This window comes from Macaca fascicularis, chromosome 20 (assembly GCF_037993035.2).
Source record: "Macaca fascicularis isolate 582-1 chromosome 20, T2T-MFA8v1.1".
Classification (NCBI taxonomy): domain Eukaryota; kingdom Metazoa; phylum Chordata; class Mammalia; order Primates; family Cercopithecidae; genus Macaca; species Macaca fascicularis.
In genome coordinates, this window is record NC_088394.1 from 75,591,857 (window position 1) to 75,615,902 (window position 24,046).

Genomic DNA, 24,046 nt, shown 5'->3' on the forward strand with positions numbered 1-24,046 from the left:
CCTTGGTTCAAGCTTTGTCTCTGCCACCTACCGATTTTGTAACCCTGAGTAAGTTACTCTACCTCTCTAAACCTCCAGTTCTGTGATAAATATAAAGCCCTTGGTGCACTTTTGAGGCAGAATGAGCTCTTATTAATTGCTAAATCTAAATAAAAATTTAAAAGAAAAACTGGCGCATAGCTTATCCTAGATGTTTGTCTTCTGGGGTCTGTTTATTCTTATGTCCTCTCTTCTTCTCACTCTTCTTTCACTTTTTCTGCTAAAAAGGTGACATCTGCTTAGATTTCTGTTTTTTTGTCCACAAAGCAGTGCCATGTATTTGCTAATTCTTCCAAGTAGGGCTATCTAAGTTCAGAGCACATCTCTCCTTGGAAATTAATAGGGACACTTGTTTATTATTATTGTCTTCAAGCTGGTCTCCCCACTGCTTGTAGCCATACTTTCCAGTCTATTCTACACACTGTAACCAGACGGTCATATCCCTTCATAGTGCAAATTCCTTAATAGCTTCCCCACTGATTTTATTTATTGATCAAGCCAAAATTCCTAACAGAGCCCTGCTTATTACAGACCTTGCTAGTTTCATCAGACTCACTCTGTATCTTTGCTTTCCTCAATGAGGAGTTTTCTCACGGCATCTTAAATGTTAGCACCCTCCAGATATATCTTTGTTCACCATTCAAAGCCCACCTCAAAAGCTTCTTCGTCCTGGAAGCCCTCCTTGATCTCTATTCTGACTCCATTCATCCAAGACAAGATCACGTCTTCTTGGTAAATGTTCACATAAGAAGCCTATGCTGTCCAATTATTTTCATTTTTATTTTTTTAACAATCATTACAATTAAAATGTAAAAATTAGGCCTGGCACAGGCTCACATCTGTAATCCCAGCACTTTGCAAGGCTGAGGTGTTCCAATGGCTTTGAGCTCAGGAGTTCAAGACCAGCCTGGGCAACATGGTAAAACCCTGTCTCTACAAAACTTAGCTGGGCGTTGGTGGCATGCACCTGTAGTCTCAGCTACTTGGGAGGCTGAGGCTGGAGAATCACTCGAGCCCAGGAAGCAGAGGTTGCGGTGAGCAGAGATCACGCCACTGTACTCCAACCTGGGTGACAAAGTGAGACCCTGTCTCAGAAAAAAAAAAAAAAAAAAAAAAAAAAAAAAGAACAACTATTGGTACAACCCATAAGTTGATGTTTATTCTCTTTTCCTCCCCATATAAGCTTCAGGTCTAGGTTGTGACTACCTTTTCCACTATTAAATCCACACTGCTCAATATAGTTAGTGCCTGGCACATAGTACATGTCCAATAATATTTAATGAATAAATAACTGGCTCTTTGAATGACAACATACACATCTAAAATGAAGACAGTTCATCCTGGAATTGTAAGATGTGGAGTTCAATGCTCATAAATTATTTAAAAAGTTAGATATTTGACAGGAACAAAATGATCCTGAGATCCTGAGAGGCTCCAGGATGTACAGTTGTTGAAATGTCACCTTTAACTCGTGAGTATTGATTTACAGTTTGCTTTCTTGGGTACATAGGATTCTGTACTAGCAGGGGAAAAATCAAATTTCTGCATCTCAGTGAAGGAGAAGTCTAAGTCACATTTGGTATCATCTATCGGAAGGTTGTGGCGTGTGTGTGTGTGTGTGTGTGTGTGCGCGCGCGCGTATTTAAGGGTTTTACATTGGCATTCTTGGTGGTAAGAAGAAAAAAGACTTAAGTCATATATTTTTTTCATCAGAGATTAGTTTTGCCTATTTCAAAACTTCAGTTGAATGGGATCGTACAGAGTACTGCTTCATATCTGGCTTCTTCTATTCAGTATTATGTTTTTGAGGTGGATTCATGTTGTGGCACGTTTCGTAGTTTGTTACATGTTATTGTTATATGGTATTCCATTGTATGTATATGTCACTAATTGTTTATTCATTTCCTTTTGATGGACATCTGAACTCTGTATAGTTATTTATTATTGTTGGTGAAGCTTCCATAAATATTCTTGTACAAGCCTTTTTATGTACATATGCTTTCATCTCTTTTGGGTGCACATTAAAAGTGGTATTGCTGGGTCCTGGTGTAGGCGTATGTTTACTTTTATGATATTGCTGGACTGGTTTCCCACTGATCCTACCATTTTGCACTCCTTTCAGGTCCACAGCAACATCTGGTGCTGTCAGTCTCTTTTGTTTTAGCCATTCTAGTCAGTGCATGATATTATCTCATGGTTTTATTTATGTTTTCCTGATGACTAATGTTGAACACTTTTCGTGTGCTTTTGACCATTTGAGTATTTTTAAAATTAAGTTCCGGTTTGAGTTTCTTGTGCATTAAAAAAACTGAGTCATTTATCTTTCAAATATTGAGGATTAAGGGTTGTTTATACATTTTTATATTTTGAGTATCAGTCTTTTTTTTTTTTTTTTTTTGAGACAGTGTCTCATTCTGTTGCCCAGGCTGGAGTGCAGTGGCACAATCTCGGCTCACTGCAACCTCCACTTCCTGGGGTTAAGCAATTCTCCTACCTCAGCCTCCCGAGTAGCTGGGATTACAGGTGCCTGCCATCATGCCCAGCTAATTTTCATATTTTTAGTAGAGATGGAGTTTCATCATGTTGGCCAGGCTGGCCTTGAACTCCTGACCTCAGGTGATCCACCCGCCTAGGCCTCCCAAAGTGCTGGAATTACAGGCGTGAGCCACTACGCCTTGCCTCAGTCTTTTGACTATTTCGTCAATGTTTATGTCTTAATATGCACTTTATAATGTTGTATTTTGAAAGGCAGATATGTTTAATTTTAATAAAGTCCATTTTGCCATGTTATTTTTCCTTTATGGTTGGTACTTTTTGTGTCCTAAGAAATTTTTGATCACTTTAATGGTGTGAAAAAATTCTCTGAGATTCAATATAGAAGATTTTTAGTTTTATCTTTTACATTGAGGTCCATAGACCATCTGAAATTAATTTTTGTATATGATGTGAGATATAAGTCAAGTTTCATCTATTTTGTATATAGATAAATTCCTTCCCCAATAAATTGCTTTGGTCCTTTCCTGAAAAATCAACTAACCATTTAGGTCTGGGTCTATTTCTGAATTTTCTTTTCTGTTATACTGATACATTTTTCCAATGTTACACTAACATGACACACTATTGTGATTATGTTCAGCTTCCTACTGTCATAAAATTGAGTAATAGAATTTCTTCAACTTTAAATCTCTTCCTTTTCAAAATTGTTCTGGCTATTTAGTCTTTTGCCACTGGACGCAGTGGCTTATGCCTGTAATCCCAGCATTTTGGGAGTAGGGGTGGGTGGATTATTTGAGGTCAGGAGTTCGAGACCAGCCTGGCTAACATGGTAAAACCCCATCTCTACTAAAAATAGAAAAATTAGCCAGACATGTTTGTATGCGCCTGTAATCCCAGCTATTCGAGAGGCTGAGGCAGGAGCATTGCTTGAACCCGGGAGGCGGAGGTTGCAGTGAGCCAAGATGGCACCACTGCACTCCAGCCAGTCTGGGTGATGGAGTGAGACTCCATCTCAAAAAAATAAAAATAAATAATAATAAAGTCTTTTGTATTTTCACATAAATTTTAAAATCTAATTGTCAATTTCTACAAAAGTGGCAGCTAGAATTTTGATTGATGTTGAACTGCATTTAGAAAACAATTTTCAAAGCATTAGCATCCTAACTATATTTTTACAATCCAAAAATGATTTACTCTTCATTTATTTAAATTTTTACTTCTCTCCAAAAAGTTTTGTAGTTTATTAGCATAGAAGCCTAGTACATATTTAAATAAATGTATATCTAAGTATTTTATATTTTGTAGTATTATTTATATTTTTGTGTGTTATTGAAAAAATTTTAAAAACATTAAGCTTGATTTCTGTAAACATATGGAAATACAATTTACTTTTATATATTGACTGTATCCTGTGACCTCAATAAATTTATTTATGCACTCTGGTAGCACTTTGTTACATTCTTTACAATTTTCTACATACATGATGATGTCATCAGCTAATAAAGGTAGTTCTACTTCTTCTTTCCTAATATATTTGGCTTTTATTTTTCTTGTCTTATTGCACTGTCTAGGACCTGCAGTAAAATGTTGAATAAAATTTATGAGGAAAGACATCTTTACCTTATTCCTGATCTTGGGGAAAAAGTGCTTAGTCTTTTATCGTAAGCACAATGTTAACTACAGTGTTTTCCATAGATTCCTTTTATTAGATCGAGAACATTTCCTTCAGCTCCTACTATGCTAAGAATTTCTATCATGAACAGGTTTTACACATTGTCAAAGTGTTCATTCACTGGGATAACTATATACTTTTTCTCTTATATTCTGTTAGTATGGTGTATTGTATTTGCAAGTATTAAACCTACCTTACATTCTTAAAACAAATCAAACTTCATCATAATATATTATCCTCTTTGTTGCCAAAATATTGTCAAGTTCTATTTCCTGGTGTGCTGATAAAGGTTTTTCGACCTGTGTTAATGAGGATTTTTTTTTTCTTTTGTAATGTCTTTGTCTGGTTTTGCTATCAGGGTTATGTTGTCCTCATAAAACGACGTAAAAATAGTTTCTTCTTCCTGTTTTCTGAAAGCATTTATGTAGAAGCAGCATTATTTCTTCCTTGCAGGTCTAATAAAATTTAACAGAGAAGCTTTGAAACTGAATTTTCTTTTGTGATAGGTGTTTATGAATTAAAACTCTTTAATAGATGTGGAATATTTGAAACTTCTGTTTCTTCTATCAGTTTTAATAATTTGTATATTTTAAGAAACAGGTCTTGATATTGGTAAAAAACTCTTTACAATATTCCTTTGTTATCTTTTTAATGTTGGTAGTGTTTATAGTGTTTTCATTCTTCATATTGCTAGTAAGTGATTCCTCTTTCTTTCTTGACTAGTGTAATTAGGGGTTTATGAATTATATTAATATTTTCAAGGAACCAATCTTTTGTTTCCTTGATTTTTCTCTGTTGTTTATCCATTTTCTTTTTCATTTATTTCCACTCTTTCTATTATTGCCTTTTTTCTGAATACTTTAGATATAATTTGCTATTATTTTTCTAGTTTCCTATAGTGGAAATTTAGGTCCACGCTTTTAAATCTTTTATGTTATTATAAATACTTAAAAGCTATAAATTTTCTCCTATACTATGCTGCCATAAAACCAAATGAGATAATATTTTTCACAGCACCATAGACGACAGAGGGAGACTCCATCTCAAAAACAAACAAACAAACAAACAAACAAACAAACAAAACTGCTTTAGCTGCATCCCACAAATTTTGATGGGTTATGATCTCTTTTTGTTTATCTTTTTGTTCAGTTCCAATTATTTTCTGATGTCCCTTATGTTTCCTTTTTTGACCTATGCATTATTTTGAAGAGTGTTGTTTGATTTCAAAATATTTGTGGATTTTCCAGAGTTTTTGGTAATTGACTTCTAGTTTAATTCTTTGTGGCCAGAGAAATACCCTGTAAGATTTTAATTTAAAAAAATTCATTGAGACTTTTTTCGTGCCCCAACACACATACCTACTGTTAGAACTATTTCATGCCTACTTGAATATAATGCATATTTTGAAGTTGTTGGATACAGTGTTCTATAAACATGAAGTCGATTTCACTGATAGGCTAGACTGATTTTTCTGCCTACGTGCCTTTATTAGTCTTCATCTCTAATCGTGAATTTATCCATTTCACAATGAGTGCTGTCATTTTTGCTTCAAGTATTTTGAAACTCTGTCATTAGGAGCACACAGATTTAGGATTGTTATGTCTTCTTAGTAAACTGACCTATTGATTAACATAAAATATCTTTCTTCATGTTTGGAAAAATTTCTTGTCCTAACATCTACTTAGTCTCACATCAATATAGGCACTCCAGCTTTCTTACGATTTGTAGCTGTATTATTTTTATTATTTTATATTTAACTTGTTTATGTCGTTATATATAAAATGTATCTTTAGTGAAAAAACATATAGTTGTGTTTTTCTTTTCCATCTAGTCTGTTAAATTCTGTTTTTCATTTGGAGTGCTGAACCCATTTACATTCTATGTAAAATTGGCATGCTTCGGTTTAAGCCTACCACCTTGATATTTGTTTCTATTTGTTTCTTTCCTTCTCTTTTTTGTCGTTCTTTGGATAAAATGAGTAATTTTTTCAGATTTTTTTTTTTTTAGTATTCTACCTTTTATTCTGTACTGGTTTATTACCTACATCTCAGTGTTTTATTTATTAATTTCCATGTGTATGTATGTAGACATATATATATATGTGTGTGTGTGCATATATATATTTATTTATTGAAGTTCCTGTTCTTATATTTACAGTACACATGTCTAATTTATCATTGTATACCTTCAAATACTATTTAAAAACTTGATGTAAATGTAAGAACTTTAGCACGGTTTATTTCCGTTATCCCCTTCGGCTATTTGTTATTATTGCCATATGTTTCACTTCTAAACCTATGATAATACTGAAATATGCTGTTATGAATTTTAAGCCTTAAATTACATTAAAAACAATAAAAGTATTTTATTTATATCTACCTATAGAATCACACTCTTCATTCCTTTATGCGTAACTGAGTTTATATCTAATGTCACTTTCCTTCAGCCTGAAACATTTTCATCAATATTCTCAGAGTGCAGGCCTGATGAAAAATTATCTGAGTTTGCATTTGTCTGAAATTTGTGTTGTTGTCGTTTCCTTGTTAATGAGTATTTTAATTGAATATGGAATTCTAAGTTGAAATTTTTTTTTCTTTCAGCCTTTTAATGACATCATTATTTTACCTTTTAGTTTGCATTTCTTTACAAAGACTTTGGATATTCTTATTGTTTTTCTTATATAATGTGTATTTTCGTTGTTTAACTCTTCCTCTTCTGGTGCTTTTAAAATTTTCTTTGTATCATGGGTTTTAGCAATTTGATTATGATGTGTCTTGGTTACAGTGTGTGTGTCTTTGGCTATCCTGCTTACAGTTTAGTGAACTTCAAAAAATTTGAAAAACTTCCATCATTATTTCTCCATGTATTTTCTGTTCCTGTCTCTTCTCTCCTGCTGCTGCTTTAGTCACATGTATATTAGACTGCATGATACCACACCACAAGTCACTGAAAATTTGTTCCATTTTGTTTTCAGCTTTGTTTCCTCTTGTCCTTGTGTTGGATAGTTTATATTGTTCTGTGTTAAAGTTTCTCATCATTTTTTTCTGCACTGTTTAGTCTATTATTAAGCCATCTAGCAATATAACTAGGAAATTTAGATACTGTATTTTCACGTTCTAGATTTTTAGATACTGTACTTTCAAATTCTAGATACTGTATTTTCAAGTTCTAGAATTTCTATTTGTTTCTTTTCTTATAGCCTCTATTTCTTCTCTTTCTCCTTCTCCTTCTTCTTTTTGACAAGATCTCACTCTATTGCCCAGGCTGGAGTGCAGTGTCATGATCTTGGCTCACAACAGACTCAACCTCCTGGTTCAGATGATCCTGGTTCAGCCTCCCAAGTGGCTGGGACTGCAGGTCACAGGTGCACACCACTTTGCCTCGCTAATTTATTTTTTTGTAGAGATGAGGTTTCATCTGTTGCCCAGGTTGGTGTTGAACTCCTGGGCTCAAGCAGTTCACCCACCTCAGTCTCCCAAAGTGCTAGGATTACAGGTGTGAGTCATGGCGCCCGGCCTACTTCTTTCTTGAGATTCTTTATGTTTCTTCTACATTATTCTTTCCCTTTATACTCGTGAACATTGTGATCGGTAACGCTATGTGTCAATTTTTTTTTTGAGATGGAGTCTCTGTTGCACAGGCTAGAGTGCAGAGGTATGATCTCAGCTCACTGCATCCTCCTTTTCCCAGGTTCAAGCGATTCTCCTGCCTCAGACTCCTGAGTAGCTGGGATAACAGGTGCATGCCACCACACCTGGCTAATTTTTTTGTATTTTCATTAGAGATGGGGTTTTACCATGTTGGCCAGGATGGTCTTGAACTCCTGGCCTCAAGTGATCTGCCTGCCTCAGTCACCCAAAGTGCTGGGATTACAGGCATGAGCCACCACGCATGGCCATGTCAATTTGACTCAGCCAAAGAATGCCCAGTTGACTGGTAAAACATTTTTGTACGTGTCTGTCAGTGTATTTCTGAAAGATATTAGCATTTGAATCAGTCAACTGAATAAAGATTGACATCATAATACAGTTGGGCATCGCTCAGTCTGTTGAGAGCCTGAATAGAAAGTCAGAGGAAGGGTGAATTTGCTCTTTATTTCTGAGCTGGGACATCCATCTTCTCCTGCCCTTAGACACTGAAGCGCCTGGTTCTTCAGTCTTTGGACTCTGGCTGGGACTTACACTGTTGGTTCCCCTGGTTCTCAGGCCTTCAAGTTTGGACTGAAACTAGACCATCAGGCTTTCACGGAGCTGCAGCTTGCAGATGGCAGATTGTGGGGCTTCTCAGCCTTCCTAATCATGTGAGCCAATCCATCATGATAAATCTCTATGCTGTTGGTTCTGTTTCTCTGGGGAATCCTGAATACAAACATATTTATAGTGACTCTTTTAAATTCTTCTTTTGCTAATTTTATTATCTCTGTCATTTTGTTGGAGTCTGTTTCCATGGACTGAATATTATCCTAGATATGGACCACATATTTCTGGTTCTTCAAATGTCTAGTAATTTTTGGTTGGATATTGGATTGTATGGATACTAAATTTTGAGTGTCTAAATTTCCTAGTCATTCTTAACAAAATCTTAATAAAGTGTTGAATTTTGTCTTATTGGGCAGTTAACTTACTTTCAGATCAGTACAATACTTTCAACCCTTCTTTTAAACTCCGTTAGGGGTCTAGAACAACCTTGACTCTAGGGAAGCCCTTGTCAAATACTTTTGTCTTGTGGCCCTTCAAGTGCATAATATTTATCTATATTTAAAATATTATAAATTAAAAGTAAAAATTGTAAATGTTTATTAAGTGATTTAAAATGGCAATGATAAACCCCATTTCACATAAAAATATGTTTTTATGAAAAGCAACTATATCATCAAAAAATTTGTGAGATTAGTTGCAATGCAGAATGTGAAACCATATCAATAAACTTTTCATACTATGTCATGTTAAAATACATTGGTCTATCTTGAATCCAGAATAAATATCTAATTTATACATAATTTTGTAACGTCATGTTACAAAAACAACATCATGACCCCAAACTGTCATCTCAGTCTCCCCAACTGAGCTGGATTGTGCTGTTCTAGATCCTTCTCCCTAGTTTACATTATAAAAAAGTGTGTCCAGGTGGAAAGCCAATGGAATCCTGCACTGCAACAGTGCTTGGGGATAATTATTTCATATATTTTTTGTCTACTATTATAGTTGCTTCTAGTGGGAGGGCTTCTCCCATCTTCTCCAGAGTCAATATATTTTTTAGTAAGAGATATGGATACCTACAGAGAAGTGAGAAAATATTTCTTCCCGCCTCTACCATGGGTTCTCTTCTTTTAAAAGAACAAATCCCTAGAATGCAGCGCTCTACAGTTTACAAAAGGCCTTTTGTAATTATTTTCTTATTCTGTTTGTATCACGTGGTTTCCATTTTGAGCCTTAGAGTGCAGTGGCAGGCTGAGGTCACAGAGCTAGGTCAGATCTGCGGTATGAAGTGGAGGAAGCTAGTTGTGTTTCACTGCTCAAGAATAGATCTTTCCTATGCTCTCACCAAAATAAGTTTGTAGGTCAGCCTTCTTTATAAACGGCTGAATAGGGAGGGAAGGGCAAAGTTGACAAGAATCGATTGAGCTCTGCCCCAAGCCAGTTGCAGTGCTGGGCCCAATGATACAGAGATGAAGAAGATAAATATGACCAGGATCTCAGGTTGGTGGAGCACTGGTGAAATAATTTTGATTTATATAGATTTATTTACTCAATCGACACATTTACATTTGGACTAGAGAACTGTTTCCTCATCAGTAAAAAGGGCATTAATAATCTCTTATTCCAGCGAGATGCTGGGGTTGGCTTGTACTGGAATGTCAGAGCTGATTATTAAATTTTCAGAAAATGTTCGGGTCAATTATTAAGCACAGTCATAATTAAGGACTAAATTATACAAATTTATCATCAAATCAATCACATTAAAACAAAGGTAATAAATCCTCAAGACTCAAAACTTTCTAATTATTTTACATGTACCTATATTATTTGGTTTATTTACATCTATTATATCTGTATAGTAGAAATATTGTGTAACAGGGAGCAGCTGTGCATCTTTTCTTGCCTCCATGTTCAGTGACATCAAGTCAGCAGCTTGAAATCAGTGATGATGGAAATATTTACACCATGGAAATAGGCAAATCAGGGCTTAATTTATTGTTATTTTAATTCTCTAGACTTAAGCATGTGTTAGAAATGATGTTAATGATGCATATTAACCATAAAATTGTGCAGTGTCTGCAAATAACAACTTGAGCAAATATTATTTTAGCATTTCATCGCTATTATCTAAGCTAGCAAAGAATTCACTCATGTCATTAATAAATAAGTGAAGTTCCAGCATTTCACATTTTCACTTTCACCTTACTCACTAATGAAAACAAAATATCAACAAATATTTATGTTGGAATTATCCTCACCTGTCCTTCACAACCACAGTTTGGCTATAGATATAATTATTTGACCAAAAAACAACAAAATAGTCTTCAAGAATTGAGGGGCTATATGGAATTTACAAAAAGGAGTATTGAATATTTAAGTGGGCTTTGTGTCCTTTATATCAACCACAGTTACAATAAATGTATGTATGCAAATATATGCATGTACTATCTCCCTCCCTTCCCCCAAGAACCAGTTGTTAAACATTTACCAGCAGATGACTGCCTAACTCACATCATTAAGATTAGATTAAGAGTGCCTTCAGAGTGCTTACCTTTGCGGGCAGCTATGCTAAACTGAGGATTACCATTAGCTGATGTTCCAGGTCTTGACTTGTAGGAGAAAAGGAAAATCCTATGGAGGAGGGTCTCTGACGGCTTTGAAGGAGGCAATGAATGGCCACATGTCCCCTGAGGACAGCCCAGGCTAAAGGCTCAGCTTGAAGAAACGCACAGAGGTGGCAAGGCCAGCTTGGAATTGGTTCTCCCCCTAGGTTGGACAGAATGAAGGTGGGAGAAAAAGTAGGGAAAGTTAGATTGAAATAATTCTTTTAATAGCCTTGAATTCCAAATTGCAGAGTTTGTACTTGCATCAGCAGGTGGTGGGGAGCCACTGAAGGTCTTTGAGCTGTGTTTTGTGACAGTTAATATGGCAGTCTGGGTAAGATGGGTTGAAGAAGAAAGAAACTGGAGTTGGGCGAAGATTGTTACAAGAATCCAGAAGAAAACAAGTGACATGAGCCCAACTAAGTTAGTGGTCATCAGAACAGAAAGGATGTTAGTAATGGAAGAAATATTTCCATGGTAGAATGAACAGCCCTTAGAAAAATAATCATACTTTTTTTTTTTAATTTTTAGTGTTTATTTTTTTGTAGAGGTTTGAGTATGTGGGGAGATGTCAGTGGATCAGAAAAGTATGAAATAAAGAGACTGAGGGAGAGCTCTGGAGTATTTATGCCAAGTCCCAACTCTCCACTTCTTTCCTTTGCAGGATTTGGGGTTACTGGAGATGTTTTTTTTGTCAAGCAAATACTTACTTATTTTAATTAATGTACATTTTATTTACTATTTACTTTTTCATTTATTTACTATTTTCTTTCTAGTGGCTTGTTATTTTAAAAAAAGAAATAAGGTTTTTGTTTTTTGTTTTTTTCGAACTGGAAATATTTAAAGAATGCTCTCTGTTTGTCTTTCGGTATATTCTGGCGAGGTGACTTTAGGCCGTAACGACTTGTGTGTTTGGGTCATGTTCCACCACAGGGCTTTCGGGCTTTGACTTGTTTATTTGGAATACGGAGGAGACATTGTAGAGACCACTTAATTCTCAGGAGCTATTCGAAAGCAGCCAAACACATTTTAAGGAAAAAAAAATTGTATTCTTAAAAAAAAGATTTCTTTTTAGACACTGTAAATCATTAGAATATTCAAGAAGTTTTAGAAGTTTGTTTATGGGCAAAAAGTCCTAAAGGGAGCATTCCCATAGGCTGTATATGGACCACAGGCTCAACTCCACAACCGGTAAACTGACATTGCAGCTAAGCTGGTCAAAGAGAGGACATATCTCTTCCTTTAAAGATCAAAATTAAGTTATTTTCAGCAATATTTTTGTGTGTGTGATTACAAAAGACATGACTTCATGTTGTCAAATAAATCAAACAATACACAGGTAGACAGTATAATACAGGCATTTGGAGGACAAATTATACTGTCAGGATACCTGGGTTTCCATCTCTGCAACTTTCTTGTTCTGTGGCCCTGGGCACACAGTTTCTCCAAGCTTTTTTCCTTACAGTAACATAAGAAAGAAAACAGAAATTAACTCATAGGATTGTGATCATTAAGTGAGAGGACATATGTAAACTCATGGAAACTTGTCCAACATGCCTTATTTTGTTGTTGTTCTATTTTGTTTCGTTTTCAGCTTTTAGCAGGCTGAAGCCAAGTTTTTTAGTTTCTGTCACTAGCAATAAATGGAAAAGTGGGATGGGTCAGCAGTAGAAAAAAAAAAAAAAAAAAAGCCAAGCTATCCAATTTGAAAATTCACAAAATATATGAATAAACATTTCACTGAAGAGGGTGTATGGATGGCAAATAAACATGTGAAAAGATATTGATCATCAATAGCCCTTGGGTAAGTACAAATTAAAACCACAGTGAAATATCATTACACACCCATCAGAATGGCTAAGATAAAATATAGGGACAACACCAAAAGCTAGTGAGCACGAAGAGAAACTGGATCACTGATACATTTCTGGTGGGAATGTAACATGACCATGCCATTCTGAAAAGCAGTTTGGGAATTTCTTATACAACTTACTATGCAATTGTCATATGACCCTGCCATTATTCTCTGGGATATTTATACCAGAAAAATGAAAATGTATGTTTACACAAAAACCTAACACATGAATATTCAAAACAACTTTATTCAAAATAGCCCCAAACCAGAAGTAACCCAGATGTCATTCAGCAAGTGAATGGTTAAACAAACTGTGGTACGTCCATAGTATGGAGTACTACTCAGCAATAAAAAGGTATGAGCTATGGATACACGCAACGACTTGGATGAATCCAGATAATGATGCTAAGTGAAAAAGCAGTCAATTCTGAAATAATACATATTCTACAATTCCATTGATGTAGATTTCTTAAAGTAAGAAAATTGTAGAAATAGAAAACAGATTAATGGTTGGCAGGGGTTAGGGGTGGGTCAGGGAGGAGGGTTACAAAAAGGCACCCAAGGCATTCTTGTGGTGATGGAACTCCTCTACCTTGACCATGGTGCTGGATGCTGGAACCTACCTGTAAGATAGGTTGCATAAAACAAATGAGCAAAACAAGGGATATCTGGGAATCAATGAATTGTATCAATGTCTATATCCTGTTGTGATTTGACCTTATAATTTTGCAAGATGTTACCATTGGGGAAAATGAGGTAAACTCTAAAAGGAAACTCTTTGCATTATTTCTTACAACTGTTTGTGAATCTACAGTTTTCTCAAAATAAAAAAGTCTTTAATTTAAAAAAGGAATATTATAAGTTGTTAACAAAACAAAACTGAATGGGTTAACCAAGGGTTTGACTCAGTCAACTTGCTGCACTATTTGTTTATTTAGGTGCTCACTAGCCAAGCACTGATTGGCCAAATTCCACCTCCTTTCTTATGAATGAGTCCAGTGAGTTGTTCAGTGGCAACACAGCCTAAATGTAGGAGATAGAAATGCTATGTGAGGAAACAGGGTTAAAGGTCTGGGCCAGAGTTGCGCACTCAGCAAGTTTATTTATTAGGGACCTCTTTGCACCTCCATCGGGAATGGTAATCAAGTATGAAGACTTAGTCTTTAGTACCTTCTTCAGGAACATCACTCTGGGTTCTGGATGGCCTTTACAAGAATAGTCAAGACTTGAGCAACTCACATCTGCTTGGGAAATTCAAGCTTATTACCTCTAACTGGGGAGGCAGTAATGACTGTCATGGAAGAAGGAGACCTCAATTTAAGCAAACAGCTGTCTTTCCTTGACTACAGAAGGGTAAACAGGGCTCAAGTTGGCCCTTAGCGTACTGATCCATGGAAACATAGCTTAAACAGATTCTCTCATTGAGCACAGTGAGAAAAACACTCCGTGGCAGTTTCTGACCCTGTGCAGGTAACGCACGGAGGCAAAGAAATTCATTTTGTTTTGCTGGGGCCAGGCAAGACAAAGGGGCCCCATGCTTTAGTACCCTGCATTTTAGCCGTTTCCCAGGGGCTGCCTATGCACGGCTACTCTCTCTTTTTAGGAAAGCTATTTGGAGCCCCGTCCTGGCAGGGTTTGTGGTTTGTCCAGAGGAATCGCCTGTATCCTGTTCTTACCCAATTATCTGCTCCTCAACTGGTGGACCCTCCAGTCAATTTCCCTTGGCACTGTGGGGTGGCTTAGTATTAAAATTCCACAGATTTTTCTCCTGGCCTTTGCAGTGGGGAGGACTCGATTGCAGCATTGCAGGGCTGTGCAAGCTCGCTCACTGGCGACAGTCAGCTGTGATTTTCCATCAGCTGCATCTCATTATCCCGTCAGGGCTCCCTCCTGCCTATCGATGAGAAACAATGTGTAATCACTCCCAACTGATTGCAAATCACTCCGCACTCCTGTGTGAACCTTGGCCCACGACCACATGGCTCAGCCTGCCAAATGGTCCCTAGGCTGGGTCTGTGGAGCCCGCACTGCTTTCACAGAGGGGACTCCAGGAGCTTGGATCACAAAGGCCATGCTTTCTTCTTGGGACGGAGTGGGAGAGAAGGGGCTATGTTAAAGAGGGGTATTGGCTGGTCACGTATTGGCTACTCACAAACCCCAGAGAACTACAGAGTCAGATTCAGAATAGCTATCTCATGGAACTAATTTTCAAGATGGAGAAATGGCCATGCCTCTTCCTTTTATGGAGTCTAAAATCAACCAGTTGTTGGTGGTATAGACTCGAATTTTTCCGATAGAAACAGTAAAGCATACTGGTTATAGGACTCAGACACTGAAGGCACACAGATCCAATTCAAGTCCTGATTCTGATAGTTACTGCCTGACACTGGACCAGTTGCTTAATGTCTGTGTCTGAGCTTTGGTTTTCCTATCTGTAAAATGGGAAAAATATCAGTACCATGCATTTAGAGATGTTTTAATGATTAAATGAGATAATAAATGCAAAATCTTTAGGACCCACTGAATACCAATTATTGATGTTAGTAATACAATTTAAAATTGTGGAAGATGCTTATTACCTAGTAACAGATATCAGCACCCATTCTGTATCCCCTTTCTACCGAAAGCATTGGGGAAACAATAAAGATTCAAAGGCTCTTAGGGCCCCAGTTGTCTGTTGATTCTTTCCAGGGAAGAGTGGCTAGGTCTTTGGGGAAGTTCCTGTAATGAACAATCAATGCCTGGACAAAAGTCCCTTTGAGTAGTGAAGTCATTAATGAAGACAACGGAATAGGAAGGTCATGATAATGCAGTGTAGACAGTAAGTTGTGTGGATGGTTGGAGCAGATTCAGTGCTCAGTGTCTAGGCTGTTTGTTGGGTAGATGGCTTTGTTTCTCATTTTGTATTTATCCTTATCATAACAAGGGAGAATTTTCTTTCAGGCTCTAATCTCCTGAAATGTTTGTACTTCTCCTGAAAAGCCCTTTGATTTTGCCTGTTGGATGTTGCAAATCTTGGGATTGGCCATGCTTGCCTCTTTGTTTTGACTTCAGGGAAGTTCAGAGCCACATCTCACTGAGCAAGCATGGGTCACACCATGGTACATTATTCATTTTTATCTCTTACCTGGTGCATGTTGGTTTTGCTGGTCATGGTTCAAATGTTTTTGTTTTGTGTTTGGGTGTGGTGGTGTTGGGTGAAATTCAGAGTGCATGGATGCCTGTGGCTCCAGGTTTCTCCACATCATACCTAGTACAAATGGCTTGACACTTAATACAAGAAAACTCCAGAGGATATCAGCCAGTCAAGAAGAAAAACTCAACTGTTCCATTTAGCAGTTCCCTCCCTGGGAAGTTACTCCTCTCCCAGACCTTTATTTATTTATTTGTTTGTTTTACCAATGTGCTTTTCATTTGGCATATTTGTGAACAACTGGGTTTTATTCCTTTAACTGCAATTGCAACAGGCATTTGTCTAATCTTTAAAAATATTTGTCATATTATGAAATCTTTAAAGTATAGAGAAAATGCAGAGAATGATGTAACTTAGCCAGCGCATTCATCACTCAACTTTGTTAAAATGTTTTACTCTGCCATATTCACATTCATTTTTTTCCTAAATGATGCATTATTATAAAGACAGTTGAAATCTACTGAATTTCCCTCATTCCATTTTTCTCAGTCTCTTCTCAGAAGCAACTACCCTGAATTTGCTGATTATTAATCTAAGTCATAATTTCATACTTTTACTCAACATAGAAATATCTATAAACAGCATAAGAGTATTGTTTTTATATTTGAAATTTTATGTAACCAACAACTTACTGCAGTTTTCTTTTTCTGTGTAATATTTTGTTTGGCAGATCAATTCATTTTGATAGGTATGTATTTCTGGTTGATTTATTTTATTTGCTGAGGAGTATTTCACTGCATAAATATGCAATTCATTTATCTATTCTCCTATTGATGGACATCTGCAGGGCTTTCCACTTGTGGCTATTATGAACATCCTAGGTTATAGCACTACGCATTCCAGTACCTGCACATCATACACATGTACAAAGCCTTCTCCAGAGCATATTCCTAGGAGTAAAATTGCTGGGTCTCAGTTATGCCTATCTTCAATTTTGCTAGATTTTGCAAAACTACTCTCCCAAATGATTATAAAAATTTACACACCCAACAAGAAAGTATGAGAATTTGCTTTGTTCTGCATTCTTGTCAACACTTGGTATTGTTAGACTTTTCAATTCTAAAGTATCTTATGTGTGTGGAATGGTATCTTAGTGTTTATTTTCTTTATCATTAGTGAGACTGGTCATCTTTTCACTCACTCATTGGTCTTTTGGGTTTTCTGTTCTAATACTTGTACATTCATAAATTTTGTTCATTTTATTATTGCCTTCTATGCATTTCTTAATTAATTGTAAGATATTCTGCATATCATCCCTTTCATAGATAGTGTGTTGCTAATATCTTCTCTCAGGCCTTTTGGCTTTGTTTTAAAGTATTTTGTTGTATAGAATTTTCAAGTTTTAATAAATGCAAAGTTATCATTAAGAAATAAGAATACATTTCAGCAATGGTTGAGAAATCTACTATTACAAGGCATAAAGATAATACTCTTCTATATATTCCACTAAATTTTTAGGTCTGCTTTTCACATTTAGGTTTTAATCCATTTGGAATAATTCTTTGTGCATGGAGTGAGAAAGTGATTGATTCTATTTATCTTCTTTTGGAAAACCAGCTGTGCCAGGACTATTGATTACGTAGTTCACTTTCCCTTTGCTGATTTCTATGGCCATTATATTCTACATTGCACTTCTGTAGATGGTTGGATCTGTTTTGGAGTTTCCTATTGAATCCCGTTGGTCTGTATTTTCACCTTATAATGATGTCACAATTGCTATGGATTTCTAATAAACCTGGATACCTGGTAAGTCCCTTGGTTTTTTCTACTTATTCAAAATTTTATTTATTACTGCCTCTTTTATCTCTCATATGAAATTTTAGTATTATCTTCTGAAGCTCCTTGTTGGGATTTTATAGGAATTACTTTGAATTTAAATATAGATTCATTTGGGAAGAACTGTCGGTTTGTAATCTGATCACCCATAACTATGATCTATATCTTCAGATACTGAATTTTTTTTATGATGTAAGGTAACATTTCCTATTTTTTTTCCCACAAAAAGTGTACATTTTTGTTAGCTTTTTTCTCTACATATTTATTATTTGGGTTGCCATTATAAATCACACCAGATTTAATAAATACATTTTGTAATTATGTGATGTCAGATATATAAGAACACAATTGATTTTTGTATGGCACCCTCCTATTAGTTTCAATAGTTTGTATCTAAAATGCTGTCAAACATGTGAGTGGAATAGGGATATCCCAAAATGTCAAATTAGTTGCTTCTAGGTGAAGTGATTATGGGTGATTTTCTATTTGATTCTTTACACTTTTCAATACCTTTAATTTATGTACAATAGGTATCATCTCTTTAATAATTGAGAAAAAATGAAAATTAATGATAGTAAAGATAATACCCATCATTTAATTGGCATCCAAAACTTGTCAAGCATGTGCTAAATGCTTCATACACATAATTTAATTTTAATCCTGACAATAATTTTGCATAGAAGGTGTTGTTTGGCACATTTTCAAATGGGGAAGCTGAGGCACAGAGCAACTTACCTAAATATTGCCCAGTGAATCAAATGGTTCAGCTGAGTTTCATGGTAATATTTTGTACTCTGGTCCAACTTACAAGGACACATTCTTATAGTAAATTCTTCTTTGCTGCATTCAGTCTGTAAAGGTCTAGATGGTCCCCAGAGAAACAGTTTTCCAGAGAATTCATGGGGCCTCCTCTGCAAGTGGAAGAGGGGAGGCCAGGCTTGGCAGTGATTACTTGGACTAAGGATTTTGAAAATGAAAATTTAAAAAGTGTCAAAGGATGAGAGATGCCTAGGAAGGCCAGAGCTTTCATAAGTTCCTTAACTTACAACCGTCCCTTACTCAGGAAAAGAAGCATTGACCCAGTAATTTACAATATTAGAAAAAATGACATCTGTTCCTCTGAGGGTGAAGATTTTCCTTTGTCCTCAGCTTCGCTAAAGTTTAAAGATCATAAATATGACTTAAAGGGTTCAGGTAATCTAAGGCCACAACTGTGCTACAATACAGACCAGGAAACATGGGACGAATTAAAGTAACTTATTGCTTCTGTTACTATTTCCCCAGTGCATTAATGATCACCAGAAAGTTAAAATACAACTTTCAGTAATGGTATCCAAGTCTCCAAACCAGGTTCTCTAACCGGATAATCATCTAGAAGCTACCACTGGAAGAATCCTCAGCAACCATTATTACCAAGCACAAAATCTCACAATCTTACCGTATTTCCCTTCCAGCTTTTCTTCTTTTGTTGCCCTCACTTCCCTCCTATCTTCTCCCCTCCCCTTTCCTCCTTCCTGAGACTGTTCCTACTTTTGTAGGCCCTGGACACTTTTATGGGCCACTTTCTCCATTAAATAAATTTTAAAACTACATTTTATGACTGCATTGGTATATGAATAAATATGATACACGCAGAATTCAATAGTATATATTTGTTGTTATATTCACTTTTTTCTTCTGATTTTAAACAAAAATAAAGTTATGACATTGATGTGGACCCCTAAAAGTATCGCAGTTCCTAAATATTGGGCCTCTTCTACCTAATGGAGGAGGTAGCTCCACTTCTTCCCTCTCTCCCTCCTTTCCTCCTCCCTTTCTTCCTGCCTAATTTTTTCTCTCCTTTTCTTCTTTCTTCCCTGCCTCCCTACCTTTTTTCCTTTTCCTTCCTTCCTTCCTTCCTTCTTCCTTCCTTCCTTCCTCCCTCCCTTCCTCTCTCCCTCCTTCTCTCTCTTTCTCTCTTTCTTTTCTTTTTCTTTCTTTCTTTCCTTCTTTCTCCTTCCTTCCTCCCTCCCTCCCTTCCTTCCTTCCTTCCTTCCTTCCTTCCTTCCTTCCTTCCTTCCTTCCTTCCTTCCTTCCTCCCTCCCTACCTCTCTCCCTCCCTCTTTCTCTCCTTCTTTTCTCTCTTTCTTTCCTTCTTTCTCCTTCCTTCCTTCCTCTTTCTTCTCCTTCCTTCCTTTCTTTCTCTTTCTTTCTTTCTTTCTTTCTTTCTTTCGTTCTTTCTTTTTCTTTCTTTCTTTCTTTCTTTCTTTCTTTCTTTCTTTCTTTCTCTCTCTTTCTTTCTTTCTCCTTCCTTCCTTCATTCCTGTCTTTCCTTCTTCTTTCTTTTCTTCTTTCTTTCTTCTTTCTCTCTTCTTTCTTTCTCTCTTTCTTGCTTGCTCTCACTTCCTTCTCCTTTCCTTTCCTTTCCTTCCTTCCTTTCTTGCCAACAGTTGGCATACTCACTAAGCAAAACATGTTTTCAGTTTCTTCTATACCTTGCTTGCAATCATTTCTGTTCTAAGAAATGAAGAAGACATTTTCTTTCATATTTCTTTGAAAAAATAAAATCTAACTATGAAGGTTTTTTTCTGGAATCTTAAAAGACTTTTTGTTGTTGTTCTATCGTGGGTAGTTTGGATTATCTGTTTTTCTTTTTTTCAGCATCATCTGTGCACTCCAATTTATGAGAAACCCACAAAGATCCTTTGGCAATGTTCCTAACACTGGCTCAAATTCTGGGCGCACTGAGCTGTCCTTTAGAGTTTAGATTGCCAGGGCTTCTGCTGGTGCAGCGGATGACATGGAATTTTAAAAAATGAGAAGCACATACACTATCTTATCATTCAAAAAACAAAAGCCACTTGAGATACGTGGCTACCAAAGGGAGTCCACGCAAGCCTGGCGGTTTCCCTCTTACTACTCAGAGCAGCAGCTGGATTCCACAGCTGTTTTCCATTGCTCTTGGAGCATTGCACATGCATTTGGAAATGACCCTTAGGAGTCAAGGGGCCTTCTTTTTATTTGCTTGTCTAGAAGATAACTTTCCCAATATAGCACCGGAGTCAAAAGGGGGAATTCAGGGTTGGAAACTCAGTCTAGACAATGGCCCAGAGACCATGGGCCATTCAAATTGCAAAACTGTGAATCTTCTGGGTCTGGTAGGGGGGCCAGGGAGGGTTGAGCTTGGCTGTCCTTGGTCATGGGCTAGTGATATGCAACATAACCTCAGAATGTACTCCAGGCTTGAGTGAACAGACAATTTAATATTGATTGTGACAGGCCTTCGTCTATGACACTTTCCAGCCTCATAAAGAAAGGATAATGGTTTTCAGTATACCTGACCCTGGATGCCAAGCACCTGCAGAATGAGACCTAAAATAAACTGTGAGCTGAAACCTTAGAGTGTGTGTTATTTATATAATGCAGTGTCTCACTATGTTTAACATCTTTTCATATCATGCAGGGGGGTGCTAGATAAGGAGAATCAAAGTAGTCATCTTTTTAAGGACTAATGAGTGGAATGGTTCAGTAAATAATTTGGTGACAATCTCCTTCACCACTTTCCTTGATGCCCTCTTTATTCTTTGGTCCTTGTATTAACAGAGACTCTTTACTGAGCAACTACAAAGATCCAGACAGCATGCTAAGTCAGAGCTGCACGAGCATTGGACTTTAGAGAGCTGCAAAAATATTTACAAGTAGGCATCACTGGGTACAGTGGTTCATGTCTGTAATCCCAGCACTTTAGGAAGCCCAGGGTGTATGGATCATGATCACTTGAGCCCAGGAGTTTGAGACAACCTGGGCAACATAGTGAGACATTGTCTCTCCAAAAAAAAAAAAAAAAAAAAAAAAAAAAAAAAAAAAAAAATTGGCCAGGTGTGATTGCAACCACCTGTAGTCCCACCTACTAGGGAGGCTGAGGCAGGAGGATCACTTGATCCTGGGAGGTTGAGGCTGTAGTGAGCCATGATTGCACCACTAAACTCCAGCCTGGGTCACAGAGTGAGGCCCTGTCTCAAACTAATAAGCAAAAAACCCACTAGTTGTCATTATCTTAACTCATTGTGAAAAATCTGAGTCTCACAGAAGAATTCATAAAAGACAGACAAAGAAACATCTAGTTGATTGTTTACCTTAAATCTGTGAGATTGCTCGATTTCTAAATAAAATGTTTACGGATCAGAAAAATTAAATGTATTTCCACTTCAGGGGGTACTTAAATAATCATCTTCCTTTTTACCTGGGTGAGAAAATTCTGTCCTTAACTGCTAAAGAGTATGTACTTCTCCTTTTACTCAACGCAAAGTCCACTGGACTTGGAATTGAGAAGGTGGGGTAGGCATCCTGAATTTGTTTATTATGACCTGGTGTAGGTGTAGGTCAGAAAAATATTAAGAAACAGAACTCACCTCTTCTTCCCAGGACTGTAAAGATTGTCTTGTTCATCCTCCCAGCAATGCTAGGAGGTTGGTATTATTGCTGTCTATTTAACAAATGAAGATTTTTGACTAAAGGGACTGAATAGCTTCTCTAGGTTACAAAGGCCATGAAAAAGGGGCCCAGGATTTGAAGAACATCAACATTGTCCATTTCCAAAACTTCTGAACCCTCCCATCTGATACCTTGCCTGGCACAAGTTACTTTTTGAGCCTCGTCCTCTTTGCCTGTGAAGTAGGAATGGCAATATCTCCTTTGTCCTGTTGTTGTGCTATTATGTGTGTTAAATACAGTATTCTACACAAAGATTCTCAGTGAAGTACTTGACACACAGCCAGTGAGTGATACATACTAATTGCTTTGAAATCAGTGCAGTGGTGAGACCTCAGCTCACTGCAACCTCCGCCTCCTGGGTTCAATCAGTTCTCCTGCCTCAGCCTCCCAAGTAGCTGGGTCTACAGGTGCACGCCACCATGCCTGGCTAATTTTTTGTATTTTAGTAGAGACAGAGTTTTACCATGTTGCCCAGGCTGGTCTCGAACTCCTGAGCTCAGGCAATCCTGATGCCTTGGCCTCCCAAAGTGCTGGGATTACAGGTGTGAGCCACTGTGCCTGGCTTGACTGTATATTTTTTAAAACAGAGACCGCCATAATGGAGAGCACCTTGGGCAACACTGCCAAAACTTGTGCTGCATGTCTCCAATTAAAGTCTAGCTTTGTTGGTCCAAAGAAAATATTGCTTTCTAAATAACATGAATTTGATTTCCTTAAATGAACATTTAAATGATGTCTGCATTTTGAAAACAGCAAGGAGCTATTCTTTGCATCTTCTAACTGAACAATTTTTTTTTTTTTTCTTTAAAAGAAAAAAAAAAAAACAGCCGGGTGCAGTGGCTCAAGCCTGTAATCCCAGCACTTTAGGAGGCCGAGACGGGTGGATCACGAGGTCAGGAGATCGAGACCATCCTGGCTAACACGGTGACACCCCGTCTCTACTAAAAAATACAAAAACTAGCCGGGCGCCGTGGCAGGAGCCTGTGGTCCCAGCTACTCGGGAGGCTGAGGCAGGAGAATGGCGTGAACCCGGGAGGCGGAGCTTGCAGTGAGCCGAGATCCGGCCACTGCAGTCCAGCCTGGGCGACAGCGCGAGACTCCGTCTCAAAAAAAAAAAAAAAAAAAGAAAGAAAGAAAAAAGAAGAAAAACCAATTTCAACTTTCCTTGAGATTCAGAGGGTCCATGTGCAGGTTTGTTTTCTGGTTATATTGTGTGATGCCAAGGTTTAGGATACAGTTGATCTCATCACCCAGATAGTGAGGATAATACTCTATAGTGAGTTTTTCAACCCTTGCCCCTTCCCTTCCTTCCTCCTCTAGTGGTCCCCAGTGTCCATCGTTCTTATCTTTATGTCTATGAGTACACAGTGTTTAGCCCCCACCTAAAAGTGGCAACATGTGATATTTATTTTTCTGTTCCTGCATTAATTCGCTTGGGATAATGGCCTCTGACTACAACCGTATTGCTGTAAAGGACATGATTTCATTCTTTCTTATGGTTACATAGTATCCCATATGTTACATACCATATTTTCTTTTTCCAGTACACCACTGAGGGGCACCGAGGTTGATTCCACACCTTTGCTATTTTCAATAGTGTTGTGATGAACATACATGTGCATGTGTATTTTTGGTAGAATAATTTATTTTCTTTTGGCTATCTACTCAGTAATGAGATTGCTGGGTTGAGTTGTAGTTCTGTTTTACATTCTTTGAGAAATCTCACTGAGCAATTTTTGA

General features: G+C 37.1%; 1 long non-coding RNA gene across 5 annotated transcripts in view; it reads right to left on the reverse strand.

Moving 5' to 3' along the window:
- The window catches only part of LOC102142342 (uncharacterized), a 107,769-nt gene that overhangs the window by 15,753 nt on the left and 67,970 nt on the right, over positions 1–24,046 (reverse strand). For 3 of the 5 annotated variants that reach the window (XR_010583982.1, XR_010583985.2, XR_010583983.2), the window contains one exon: positions 10,958–11,172. This is a non-coding gene — a long non-coding RNA (uncharacterized lncRNA). Of the gene's footprint in view, positions 1–7,437; positions 11,173–24,046 lie in introns of those variants that run through there. The other 2 variants (XR_012428712.1, XR_012428711.1) reach the window with 1 other exon arrangement.